This window comes from Euphorbia lathyris, chromosome 5 (assembly GCF_963576675.1).
Source record: "Euphorbia lathyris chromosome 5, ddEupLath1.1, whole genome shotgun sequence".
NCBI classification, from domain to species: Eukaryota; Viridiplantae; Streptophyta; class Magnoliopsida; order Malpighiales; family Euphorbiaceae; genus Euphorbia; species Euphorbia lathyris.
In genome coordinates this window covers 59432435-59447179 of record NC_088914.1, presented here as the reverse complement: position 1 = coordinate 59447179, position 14745 = coordinate 59432435, and the positions used below count along the sequence as shown (strand labels likewise).

The window sequence follows — 14745 nt, the reverse complement described above, 5'->3', positions numbered from 1 at the left end:
GGATTTCAAGGAATTTGATATCATCCTAGGGATGGATTGGTTGTCTCAACATAAGGCAGTTGTAGACTGTTGTGCAAAGGAAGTAGTGATAAAGTCTACCAAAGGGGATGCGGTAGTATTTGTAGGAAAACGAGTAGTTGTTCCGTCGTGCTTAGTATCAGCTATCCAAGCTTTTCGTTGGATTAGGGAAGGTTGTGATGCATTTCTAGCTCATATCGTGGACACTGAGGTTGAAGGTCCAGAATTGGATGATATACCAGTGGTGAGGGAGTTTCCTGAAGTGTTTCTGGATGAGTTACCTGGTTTGGCTCCATATAGAGAAGTAGACTTTACCATTGATACCCTACCAGGGGTGGCTCCTATATCTATTGCACCATACAGAATGGCACCCATTGAGTTGGAGGAGTTGAAGAAACAATTAGAGGAATTGTTAGATAAAGGCTTTGTTAGACCAAGCACTTCACCTTGGGGTGCACCAGTCTTATTCGTGAAGAAGAAGGACGGGAGTATGCGACTTTGTATCGATTATCGACAACTGAATAGGGTAACTATGAAGAACAGGTACCCTTTGCCGAGGATTGATGATTTGTTGGATCAGTTGAAAGGAGCAAAAATCTTTTCAAAGATTGATTTGAGGTCTGGATATTGGAAATTGAGGGTAGCGGATAAAGACGTTTCCAAGACAGCTTTTCGTACGCGTTATGGGCACTATGAATTTCTAGTGATGCCATTTGGATTGACAAATGCACCAGCTGCATTCATGGCTCTAATGAACCACACATTTCAGCAGTACTTGGATCGGTTTGTGATCGTATTTATTGATGATATTTTGGTGTACTCAAAAACGAAAGAGGAGCATGAGTTGCATCTAGGAATAGTGTTGCAAATTTTAAAGGAGAATGAATTATATGCAAAATTGAGTAAGTGTGAATTTTGGATGGAACATGTAGTCTTTTTGGGTCATGTGGTGTCTAAGGATGGGGTTATGCCTGATCCGACTAAAGTGAAGGCTATCATGGAGTGGAATCCACCAAAAAGCGTGACTGAAGTAAGGAGTTTTCTAGGTTTAGCAGGTTACTATAGAAGGTTTGTGGAAGGATTTTCAATTATTGCTGGACCATTAACGAAGTTGCTAAGGAAAGGTGTAGTCTATCAATGGAATGAGCAGTGCCAGAAGAGTTTTGATGAATTGAAGAAAAGATTGACATCATCACCAGTGTTAGTACTACCATCTGGTAGAGGTGGATTTGTGGTGTATACTGATGCCTCAAAGCATGGTTTGGGATGTGTGATGATGTAGAACGGAAAGGTGATTGCTTATGCCTCTCATCAGTTGAGAACACATGAGGTCAATTACCCCACACATGATTTGGAGTTAGCAGCAATTGTTCATGCCTTGAAGATTTGGAGACATTACTTGTATGGAGAAACATTTCAAATTCTCACTGATCATAAGAGTCTGAAATATATCCTTACACAAAAGGAGTTGAATTTGAGGCAAATGAGATGGATCGAGTTATTAAAGGATTATGACTGCACCATTGATTATCACCCGGGCAAAGCGAATGTTGTAGCAGATGCATTGAGTAGGAAGACTTCAGAAGTGTTAGCGAGCATGAGGGGTCATAATATAACATCATTAGTGGATTTAAGGGCTATGAACGTGAGATTAAATGTGGATGAGGTGAATGGGTTGATGGCTACACTACAAGTAAGGCCAATGTTGGAAGATAGGGTTATGGAAATGCAAGCTCAAGATCTTTATCTTCAGAAAATGAAAGAGAAGATTCAACAGGGGAAGAAGCCCAACTTTTCCATTCGAGGTGACGAGATGATTATGATGGGAAGTCGAGTATGTATACCTGAATTAGGGGAGTTGAAGATTGAGGTTATGAAGGAGGCGCATAATGCACCATATGCAATGCATCCAGGTAGTACAAAAATGTATCGAAACTTGAGACCACATTACTGGTGGCGGGCTATGAGGAAAGACATTGCTGAATTTGTGGCTAAATGTCTTACATGTCAGCAAGTTAAAACGGAACATCAAGCACCAGTTGGAAAATTACGACCTTTCACTAGTACAGAAAAAGCCTATAGCTACGCCTTATTAGTTACGGATATTTAAAGAACCGTGACTAAAGGTCATTGGAGTCAGTTGTTTGTAACAACCGACTCCAATATAGAGCACTTGTGTCGGTTTGGCAATTAACCGACCCCATTTAATGGGTCATTAGCGTCTGTTATGAAGAAAACCAACGTCAATGACTCTAAAGAGTCGGTTATTGGAATAACGGACCCTAATTAAAAAATTACTCAGCATTTGCACTTTCTTCTTGCGCCTAATTTCACTCTCCTTCTTTCTTCTTGCCCTAACCTAGACCCGTTTCCGCTCTTCTTCTTGCGCCAACACCGACTGTGTGATACTGATGCTTTCTTGAGCCTCCACAACCCTTGTTATTCATAGCCATGGCCGGAGATGTGACCTGAGCAACAACTTCCGTTGGAGGAGACGCCCTGAGGCGCAGTAAGTGTGGGCGAAGACGTCAGTCTGGTGGGACATAGAGAACTGCTAGGTTCCTAAGAGCTGCAATCCCCACTTAATCTCTCAGAACATAAGTTCCGCCCTTGTTAGATTGAACTATTGTGGCCGGTCTCCATCTTTGTGTACAGCGACACTGATCGGATTCCTCAATACGTCCAGTAAGCTCTCTCCAGCACTGGAATAGCCCTTGATCACATCCCTTCTGCTATACCTATATCTCTATCTCTTTGTTATTATTGTTATTGAATTTAAATTAGGGTTTTACATGCTCTCATTTGCACATAAGTTAGCTAATTCATTGTCCGAGTAAATCTTTACTTCTAAATTAGGAGTTCATCGTCCTATCGAAATGAGAATGAGCAGAGGAATGATGGAAGTAAAAGTCAGGTATGATGAATGAAGCTGGTTCTTTTAATTTGTGACAAACAGTTGGCTATTAGTTTCAACTTTCTTCATTTACTGATTAGGCACTCTGTTTCTGTTTGATAAATTGTCTAGCTTGAAAAGCCATTGTTAAATTTAGGGAAAGACATTTGATATAGTTCGGCATCTTTGTCCTCAGGTTTGGTGAACTAAATTTGGGATTCTTTTCTGTTCTTTGTTGAAAAATAAGCTTGAATGTTTAAGTGAGGATGGTTGAGATCACAATACAAGGTCTTTCAGTTTCCCATGTTCCATGTATGTAAGACTTAGTTCTGTTACAATTTATCTACTTCCTTTGTTGCTTGAGGGCTATTGCATCTAACGTTTAATATAATGTTTTCGCATGTACCTGGTACTCTGAAGTCAGTTGACAGTTTCTTGGATGAGCTGATTGTGCTTAGAGAACTTGCAGATAATTTTTGCTTCCACTAGCCTCATTATTCACTACTTGGGGTATGGAATGGGCACGCAATATTTTGGATGTTCATTCATTTGACAAGCATGAACATATATACTCTAGAGTGTAATCCCACTCTAAAATTTACTACAAATATGAAGGCGTCAGCCCTGCTTTATCACATAAGCCCAATACTGCAGTTCCACAAGTTTTCTATAATGCACAACAAGGCATAAAAAAAGGTTGTGATGGAAACAGGTGCTAGCCAGTGGGGAAGTTCTTTGGCCTTCGCTTGCAGCTTATTTGGCCTAGACTGTGAGGTAAGAATCTCCTTTATGTTACAAATGTTTATCAATCACAGTTTAATTTTAATGTCTTGTGTTATTAATATAATTCAAGTCAAATTGCCTTTGAAACATGTAATCAATCACTGTTGAAATTTACTGTTCCTCTGCAAATCAGTGCCATTGGTTGTTTTTTGTTCAAATGCTAAACTTAATTAGTTCATACATTGATTTTGAATCTTTGTATAGGTGTGGCAGGTCCATGCATCATATGATCAGAAACCAGAAATCATATAGTAGGTTAATGATGGAGGTGCAAAAGTTCATCCATCACCATTAACTGTTAACGAAGTCAGTATGGAAAATCCTGCAAAAGGATCCTTCACTAACAAAATGTGTTTATGCATATGATTTTGGTGATAAGGTTGGGATGACTTCATCAATGAAGATGCATACACTAGGGCATGATTTCATTCCTGACCCTGTTCATGCTGGTATGCAGAATTTCAGTCAAGGACTCATTTTTAGTTTTCTTATCCCTTCTTTACTAATAACATATTCTATAGGGGGATTGCATTATCATGATATGGCACCATTGCTTTCACATGTCTATGAGTTGGGTTTCATGGAGACAATGGCAATTCCTTAGTCCAAGTGCTTTCAAGGTAAGATTCTCTTCTTCTTTTTTCTGCACTTAAACCAGCAAGTTTATCCCATAAATGGCTGCAATGTGATTTCTTAATTTGCAGTAGAATTATGTTAGAGATAATAAAAACCATTCTTGAACCTTATTTATCAACATAAGCTTTTAGGTTGAATGGTTATTTAACATGGGATTAGAGCCTATTAAATCAAAAGGTCTAGAGTTTGAGTCTCTAAACCCCATTTATAAATTAAATTTCATTACTTGTACACGTTTCAAGCCCAAAGGAATTCGTGTGGCAGCTAACACTTTTGATAAAGATAGGCACTGTAGTTAATAATGATTATGGACCATTATATATATCCATTTAAAAAGATAGAAGCTCTAGTTAATAATGATTAGTATATATCCATTTTCGCCAGCCTTTTGGATATCCTTATTTTTTTGCCTCTGAATTATTATAATTTTAAAGATGCATTTCTTTCCACAATGAATCCAACTACTAAAAAGGTAACATATCTACAAATTATCTTGTATTTCATAATTATAACTAAATGTATGTATATAGTACATAGTCGAATCCTATACACAACAATCCTAATCCAACTATGCAAGCTAGCCCAACTAGGATTAGTTACTTAACATGCAATGTAATTATTCTTATCACTCCCCTCAATGTAATTATTCTGTATATTTTATCTGGTTTTAGTAATCTTCTAATGGTGGCAAGAGAAGTCCCCAAAATACCAAACATGATTAAGGATTACTCATCCAAGATCTTGTTAGATTTATTTAGCCTTTAGAAAAGTGCCCAAAATACCAAACAGAGCTTCTGGTTTTAGTTTTAGTTTTAGTTTTTTTTATTTAATTTTGCAAATTTTGAACGGTTTAATCCTGCTTCTGTAATTGCATCTATGTGTTTAGCGCTTCTATAATTGCATCTATGTGTTTAGCTTGAAATGCAGGATTCTCGATAGTCTTTGTCTTTGTCTTTTTCTTTTGTTTATCAATCAGTGTTTGCAATGCTGATTATACTTCAATTTTTGTTTTGGGTCAGGTTATGGAGAAAACTGAAAAGCCTGTTTGGATCAAGAGAAGCTATTTAGATTCCAAAATTAAGCATGTAAGTCTAGTCTACTGATGTTGCTGCTTCTTTCTCTATTTCATTTTTACTCTTGATACTTATCGTTACGAACTTTGTAGTAGCTTGAGTTTTCTTTTATTCGAAACCAAAGCATAGCTGCTATGGTGTTCAGTATTCAAATTTGTGATATAATGTAGTACCTGATTAGCTCTTTTGAGCTCTTATGCAAGGCTATAGTTATGAAACCGAAATATCATAATATCTTTGGAGCTTACAAGAGTATTATAAGTTTTACCCCTGAGGTTTTGTTATAGAATGTATGTGTTCTGTTGGATTGTGCTTGGCAAGCTGTGTTGCTTGGATTAGTTAAGCTCTGCAGTCTTAGCAGAATTAGAGAATTAGAGTATACTGGCATATTGTTGCTTGGGACAAACTTATAATATAATGATAATTTGTCTTGGTATGAATTTCCTCTTTCTACATTTTCTTATTTTCATGGAAATTCAGAGCAAAAAGCTTTTAGTTATGAGGTACAATAAAGTGTTCAATGGTTTTGCTATTTATGTTGGATACTCATTAAAGCTTGATTCATGGACATGAAAATATTGCTCATGTAGGGAAATGTATATGGTAAGTAAAGAACCTAAACTGCCCTTATGTTTTTCACTTTAACATTTTTGATTCAATTTTTTTTAGCTTTATCCTGATGCTATTTGTTTCTTTGGAGCTGTAGGCAAAATAAGCCTGCGATTGATAGAATGACATCTCCTAGGCAGACTAAATCAGCATCTGTTATTCGAGCATAGGAGGTTCAGTCATATCTTGAATCGGCGTTCCCTAGTTTCGTGTTTGGTCAAATCATACGTTGGTAGTTGTTTTTGGATGGTAAGCTCAGAGAAGTTATATGAAGCCGAGTTCGATTGGTGACTTACCAAAAGAAACAAAGAAATATAGCCATTTTGGCATTATCATGTTGTAGAGAGTAGTATGATATAGTGTAATGATATATTATTTGTGTTCGCAGTAATATACACCTGATTAAATACTTGAAAATACTATGAATATTGAATCAAAGATTGTATATATATATAGCAGATTAATTAGTTACTCTATATTTGTGTATATTTTTATTGATTTTGCATTTAATTCAAGTAAATCAGGATCCATTTCAATTACGGTAAATGACTAAGGATAAAAAATCTTATTGACTGTTAATTACAGTAATACAAAAAATAGAGCAGGTTTAATTTGAACATGCAGATGTAAAATTGTTTAAAACAATAATATTAGAGTCGGTTGTTTGTAACAACCGACTCTAATATAATTAATATTAGCCACGGTTGCTAAACAACCGACTCTACTGATCAGAGCATTGGAGTCAGTTGTTACAAAAGATCGTGACTAAAGATCCTTTTATCCACGGTTTTTCGTAATAACCATGGTCAAAACATAGGGCATTAGAATCGGTTATATGTAAAAACCGACTCCAATGCCCATTTGGCCACGGTCGATAAACCGTGGTTAAAGATGCCAAGCATTTGTCACGCCTCTTTTGACCACGGTCGTACAACCGTGGCTAATGATGGTAAACGACTGTGGCCATAGGCCATTTCTGTACTAGTGTTTAGCTATTCCATCATGGAAATGGGAAAGGATCACCATGGACTTTGTTATTGGACTACCTAGGACACTGCGTAAACATGATGCCATTTGGGTGATTGTAGACCGGCTAACTAAATCTGCTCATTTCTTGCCAATGCGGCAAACTGATCCTTTAGACAAGTTAGCAAGGTTATATCGGGATGAGATTGTGAGATTGCATGGTGTTCCAGTCTCTATTGTATCAGATAGGGATCCCCGTTTCACTTCTCGATTTTGGAGTAGTTTGCAAAAAGCTTTAGGAACAAAGCTGAATTTTAGCACAGCTTTTCATCCTCAAACAGATGGACAATCAGAACGCACTATTCAGACCCTAGAAGATATGATGAGGGCTTGTGTATTAAATTTTCAGGGAGATTGGGATAAGCATTTGCTTTTGATTGAGTTTGCTTATAATAATAGTTTCCATTCTAGCATCGGGATGGCACCATACGAAGCTCTGTATGGTAGGAAGTGCAGGAATCCTGTTTGTTGGGATGTGGAAGGCATGAGGCAGTTGGAAGGACCTGAATTGGTACAAGAGACAGTTGAGAAGATCGAGACAGTAAAGAAGTGTATACAAGCGGCACAAGACAGACAGAAAAGTTATGTTGATAAGCATCGTCGGGAGATGGAGTATGAAGTAGGAGATCGTGTGTTCTTAAGGATTTCACCTTGGAGAGGAATTGTTCGTTTTGGGAAAAGAGGAAAGCTAAGCCCTAGATACATCGGACCATATGAGATCACAGAACGGATAGGACCCTTGGCATACAGATTATCACTACTGGTAGAGCTAGCACAGATTCATGACGTTTTTCACGTGTCAATGCTAAGAAAGTATCGATCGGATCCGAGTCATGTGATCCCTGAACCAGAAATCCAAGTGGTCAGGGATTTGACATACAAGGAAGAGCCGGTGGAGATATTAGAGACCCAGATAAGAAAATTGAGGAGGCGAGAGATTCCAATGGTGAGAGTTCGTTGGAGTCACCATCAGTCTCTACGCGAAGCCACATGGGAAATTGAGGAACACATGAGACAAAAATATCCTCATCTCTTTGATGCTTCAGGTACGTAAATTTCGAGACAAAATTTCTTTTAGGGGGAGAGAACTGTAACACCCGTAAAATAATAATAAAAATGCGGACATTAAATATGTTCATGCACTTATATACTGAAATTAAAATATATTATATTAGCATAGTTTGTATAATTAAATCATATTTAATTTATTCACTAGTGATAATTGTATTATGTATTAAATATAATAGGGAGCAGTTATTTTAGTGAAATATACCCACTAGGGATAAAACCCCTATAAATAGAGAACAAAAGCGAAACCCTTATTTTTTTCAAGGAGCCGCACCTCTTTCTGTGAGAAAAACCTATTATACTCGAGAGGAAACCTATGCTTTCTAGGTGAAGAAGATTCTCAACTGTGGTAATGTTAAAACCCTATCTTTTTACTTCAATTCATGATTTGTTGTTGTCGATTCTTTTCTTGAAAACAGAGAACAAGATTTTATAATACATTTATAAACTTTGATGGCAATAGGATTTTTTTTGTTGGACCCATCTCTCTCTTTTTACCAATTTAGAAATAATTCAATATTCTTCTTATTTTGCTTATACACTCAACTAGCCAATTGATTATTCTTTTCTGTACATAGCCTTCTTTTGCTAATCTCCAATTTGTTTCGGATTCTTAGAAAGTTTAATAATGAGATAACCAAGTTAGCTTTTGTCTTTATTATTATTATTATTATTGTTCAAGTAATTGACCTGCATATATAGTATATTGAACTATTAATTCATGAATAATTATATATAGAACCCGAGGATCAAACGGAAGATAGACTAAAAGAATTAGCTAAATAACAAGATTTGCTTTGAGTAATAGAGGTAAGTGGTTAATTAAATATATAGTATTTGTGCTTGTATGTTTGGGTGCTATACTTGACTTGGTGTAATGGTTGCTTATTAATTTGAATTATATGTTTGACATGTATACTTGGTATTTATGATGATTGCGGTGACGTGGGTTAATTGATTTTGGTATTGATGGTTGTGTTGATATAATGGTTTTAGATCGAGACTTATTGAGGTTAGAATGAAATTTATTATGATACACTTGATAATTTGGATAATCTGAAGGACTGGAAAATTATGAGAATATGAGCTTATCTAGGATAGTATATTCAATGGTTGCGACTGAATTGAGAAAATTGACTAGTATGATCATGTGAAATATTGACACCGGGTATTTGTTACGATAGGGTGTCAGGTACCGGGTATTTGTTACGATAGGGTACACCCGTGATATAGATATTATGGCCAAGCAACCATTGAGTATTACTATACTAGGATAAGCAGGACCCTTAAATTGAACGACTATTAATTTGTAAATTGATAAATATGTTGCTTGATAACCTATAAATTAAATGCACGAAACTATTGTATGCGCATGTGGTTGAACTGTGTATTTAATTAACTACCTTATTGAGTCGGCAGCTCACCCCTTGCCACCACCACTTTTCAGGAATAAGAGATTAGGGACGCTGGTTCCGATCGGTCAGTAGGTGAAGTCGTCGTCTTTAGGATTTTAATTTTTGCTACCTTGATTAATTACTGAGACCTTGTATGTCAATCTATATATTATTAGTTCAATTGACATCGAAACTATATTTTTGGTTCGGAATAAGTTGACGGTACATTTCAAGTTCAAAAGAATCAGTACTTTGAAGTGCAAGTTTTAATTAACCAATTTTTCCTATTGGTCAGATTACGATTTTATATATATATACATATTGTCTAATTTATTGAAGTTGATTAGAAATATTACCTATAACCTTTATTGATGAATATGCATATGCAACTAAAAAAGAAAAAAAAGAAAAAGGTTTTCCTTTGTAATCAGTAAACTAAAAATTTTGTTTGTTTCCTCTTTATCTAAATATGGCTATGTGACTGCCTTATTAGGTAGGTTTTTGGTTATTATTAATATGTTATTAATAACTATGTAATATATATATATATACATATATATTTATGATATTTCAGAGTTATGGTTTTATTTTCTTTTATTTAAAAATGGGTGTTACATCTGCCCATTCAAAATATATAATTCATCATATGTAAATATAAATATAAATAAAGGGAAAATATATGAGATGTAAATATAAATATAAATATAATTCATCATATGTAAATATAAATAACATCAATCTTAAAAGGAAGGTATTTTTATAATTTCCCATGATTATTATATTAATAAGATTTTAATGACTTTATGTAAAACAAAATGTAAAGTCAACTAATAGCAGATAGATATCCAAATCTAGATTTTGTAATATTTTCAAATTAAGGAAAATTTATAGAAAAATACAATTCTTAAAAATTATTTATAATTATGTCAAATAATAATTTGAATTATGTCAAACTAAGAAAATTAGTATTATTTTTAATATATTGTAAGGACTAAGGTTTATAAATTAGAGTTTAGAATATATATTTTAGGATTTATGACGTGAAGTCTAAAATTTATAAATTAAGACATAAAATATATTTTATTTGTTATATATACAGTAAAACATCTATATAGGAATACTCTATATAGGAATAATATCTATTTTGTTATAAAAAAACTCGGTCCCAACTTGGACCAATTATAAATAAGAATAACCTCCCAAACGTTATTTGTTATACACTTTTCAAGTCCTACATTTAGAAACTATGCCTCTATATAGTAATAATTATATATATATATATATATATATATATATGGGAGGGATCAAGTGAGAACCCTCCCTTAGATGAGGACACTTTGATAGGTGAGAACCACCTAAAACTACACCATTTTACTCATTCCAAAACCACCTGCTACTCTAATGAAAAAATCGCGTGATTCACTCACAGCAAAATCACGAATAAAAATCGCTCAAATCCCTCACATCCTCTCCATCATCGTTCTTCATCAGCGATCTCCATCATCGTTCTCCATCATAGTTCTCCATCATCGATCTTCATCATCCTCAATTAGATCGACCTCCTTCCTCATCGTTCCGTCATTAAACACTCAAAAAATAATCTGAAATCGCAAATCAGATTAAGAAAAAACGATCTACAGTCAAAGAAATAGCATCAATCAGGTAATTTTATCTCCAATAATTATAAATGAATATTAAATTGTGTTCTGTTTTTTATGTTTATAATTATTCAGAAATTGCTTAAATCTGAAACAGATTGGAAATCATTCAGATTCTATTCTGAAACAATGGAATTGCATGATATAATAGACAATGATCTACAAGAGAATGATGATAACCATGAAATTTCTCTGTCTTCAACTATTGAAAGAGGTACATGTGTTCTTCATAATCTAAAAAATCTTGTTCTAAATAATTATTCATGTGTTCTATAGATAATAGTACATATTATTCGTTTTTTATTTATAATTAGTTGTAAAAATTGTTGAAAAATAAAATTGAGTGTATTGAAATATAGAGTTCACTACGTTCTTCAAACTGTACCTCATGTTCTAAACAATTGTTCATATGTGCTATATATTATCACATATGTTCCAAAATTGCATTTAAATGCAGTGTCAAATGAAGAGCAGCCAAATGATTCTTCCACTGCAATTATATCCTACCCTCCACAAGTAGAAATTGTCCTGACTCCTGGAGGAACAAAAGAATGGAAGCCATGTTGCTCTCCGGAAAAAATACCTATTGTAGGAACAAAATTTAATACTATTGATGAGGGTATTGAATTTTACAAAGCATATGCCACTGAAGCAGGATTTAATATTAGAAAATCTACAGTGAAAAAAAGAAAGAACACAAATGTTGTGATTTTTCAATACTGTTTGTGCAATAAAACAGGCCATAAGCAGAAAAAAAATGTTGAAGATACTGAAGGACATAAACCGAGAAGAAGATTAATCACACGTGTTGGATGCCAAGCACAAATTGTTTTAAAGTACTGCAATGATGGAAAATATATTGTCTATCATTTAAAAGAGGAACATACACACCCACTTTATAGTCCACGCTGTATGAAATTTCAAAAACAGGGAAGAAAACCGACAATACTACACAAGAAGTTGATTGTTGATAATTCTAAGGTGAGTCATATTCTAAATTTACTTTCCTAACAACATCTACAATGTTTTCAAATTGTATTTATTTTCTTTATAAAATCTGTTCATGTGTTTTGTGTAGATGAATGTCGGACCCGTAAGAACATACAGTGATGCGGACATCCGAACTGGCCACATTGATCGCGCGGACTCTAGCGGGTCTTCAAGAATCAAGCTCACAGAGGATGCACCTGGAAGGGCGGATCCCCAAGACATGCGAGCAAGGCGGATCTAGGAGTACGCCAGAAGGCGTATCCACATATGAGCATGGGCGGATCGCCAAGATTACTTCCTCAGGAAGTCGACCAACAGAGTCTGACATTCCATACCTGCACCGTCGTACTCCTTGTCTGAGCAGACTATCCATTTTGCCCTTTGTCTTATGCCTTTTTGTAACCCTAATAAGGGTAGCGTCGGTCATTAGGGGATGTATTTATACCCTCATTTTGTAAGAATGGAACAACTTTTATCAATCAAATATCATTTCTCTTTGAGAATTAAGGTTTATACCTTGTTATCGGGATTCACTCCTTCAAGTTAAGCTTGAGAAGAACATCTTTGTTGGTTTACGACTAAAACCTTCATTTCTCGCTTTCAATCCGTATCAGTTGGTATCAGAGCCAATCGTTTCCTGACCCGAAACTTCTTTTGGCAATGGTTCAACCCCGACAACCGTAAGATTCCATGGAAACCAGTGACCGGAGGTATGAGGAGCTAAGGGAGCACCTCGCGGAACAGATTCAGGCCAGCCATGAGCGGCAGAGACAGACCGATCAAAAGTTCCTGGAGTTAACCACCTCCCTGGAAAACTTCAAACTGGAGGTTCGGTCCTTAATCCAATCCGCAGCAGGAGGATCAACTCAGAGAAAGGAAGGAGCCCTTGAACAACCACGTCCACAAATGGGTCCTAGGGATCCTGAGGTAAGAAGGCCTGACTTTGTCCTTGTGCATAACGCTGATAGTGATAGTGATGATTTTGAGGATATTGGGGATAACGGTGCCTTTAGAAATATGAGGGGTGTTGGCCCGAATGATAACAGACGTGTGGGTATGGCTAGGGCAGAACCAGATCTAGGAAACTTTGACAGGGATGATGCCTTTAAGTTAAAAATAGACTTACCGTCTTTTGGTGGTGAACTGGATATAGAGGGGTTCTTAGATTGGTTATCGGAAGTTGAGCGCTTCTTTGAATATGCTGGGATTCTTGATGAGAGGAAAGTAAGGCTGGTGGCGTATCGCCTGAAGGGTGGCGCATCAGTTTGGTGGGATCAGATGAGGGAAGAAAGAAGAAGAGGGGGCAGAGATCCGATTAGATCTTGGCTACGAATGAAGGCGATGTTGAGGGAGCGGTTCTTACCGCCGGACTATGAGCAGTATATCTACAGCTCCTACAGAGGATGCTCTCAAGGTGCCCGAAGTGTCCATGAGTATACCTCAGAATTCTTAAGGCTATCGGCTAGGGCCAACTTGTCTGAAACTGAAAGCCAAAAGACCTCTAGGTACCTAGAAGGGTTGAGATACAACATCCAGGATCGTATTGGCACACAGATGGTGGTTCGAGTGCAAGATGCCAGGAATTTGGCCCTGAAGGCTGAATCTCAACTAAGCGGGCGAACCCGGAGATCCGCCGCTACTGAGTATACGCCTGGAGGAAGAGATAACGTGAAGTCTTATGACAAAGGCAAGCAAGTGGCGAGTGCCAGTAGAGTCAGGGTTAACAGTGAGGGAAGAGGATCTGTTGGAGATACTAGGCCATACAAGGAGGTACCTACACCACCTAAGAGCAACAATCCATATGCGAGGCCCGCGCCTTTTAAATGTTTCAGGTGCAATGAACCAGGCCATAGATCCAACGAGTGTCCTAGGAGGAAGAGTGCTAACATGGTGGAAAGATGTGAAGAAGACTATGAAGAAGGGGATGAAGTATATTGTGAACCCTTGGGAGAGGATGATGATGAGGCGGATGAAGGGAGATACGCCATTCATGTGGTTAGATGCTTATTAGTCTCCAGCCGACTAGAGGGCGATCAGAGGCATCAACTATTCCGGACTCGTTGCCTTGTGAACAAAGGGCGATGCAACGTAATCATTGATAGTGGTAGTCAGGAGAACATTATGAGTAGCAGCGCCGTTCAGAAGTTCGGGTTGTTGGTAGAGGCGCACCCTGATCCCTACAGGGTGGGATGGATCAAGAACGTTGGCGAGTTGAGGGTGACCCAGAGATGCAAGGTACCGATTGAGATTGGTAACTATCATGATGAAGTCCGTTGTGACGTGGTCGATATGGATGCCTGCCACCTACTATTGGGCAGACCCTGGCAGTTTGATAATGACGCCATCCACGCCGGAAGAAGGAATACTTACAGATTTATAAAGGATGTGGTGAAGTTCGTACTCACACCCATGATGAGGGAATCAAAGGCCGATGAGAAGTCCACCTTGGTAGTCTGTCCCACACACAAGTCATTCGTCAACGAATGCGAAGAGAGTCAGATGGTATATGTGGTCATGATAAAGGCGAACCACGAATCAGCACAAAGGAGCAAGAGGGAAATGCCAAATGAAGTGATCCGCCTACTTGGCGAGTATCA

General features: G+C 36.9%; 1 long non-coding RNA gene across 4 annotated transcripts; it reads left to right on the top strand.

Moving 5' to 3' along the window:
* The first annotated feature begins 2300 nt into the window (after positions 1 to 2300).
* Positions 2301 to 6488, top strand: LOC136230127 (uncharacterized). 4 transcript variants are annotated; one of them, XR_010689278.1, is made up of 8 exons: positions 2303 to 2703; positions 2875 to 2932; positions 3108 to 3223; positions 3332 to 3685; positions 3899 to 4143; positions 4216 to 4314; positions 5350 to 5415; positions 6110 to 6488. It is a non-coding gene; the product is annotated as an uncharacterized lncRNA (long non-coding RNA). The 4 variants fall into 4 exon arrangements; XR_010689279.1 differs by having other exon boundaries at positions 2301 to 2932; positions 3336 to 3685; XR_010689280.1 differs by lacking the exon at positions 2875 to 2932.
* The last annotated feature ends 8257 nt before the right edge of the window (positions 6489 to 14745 follow it).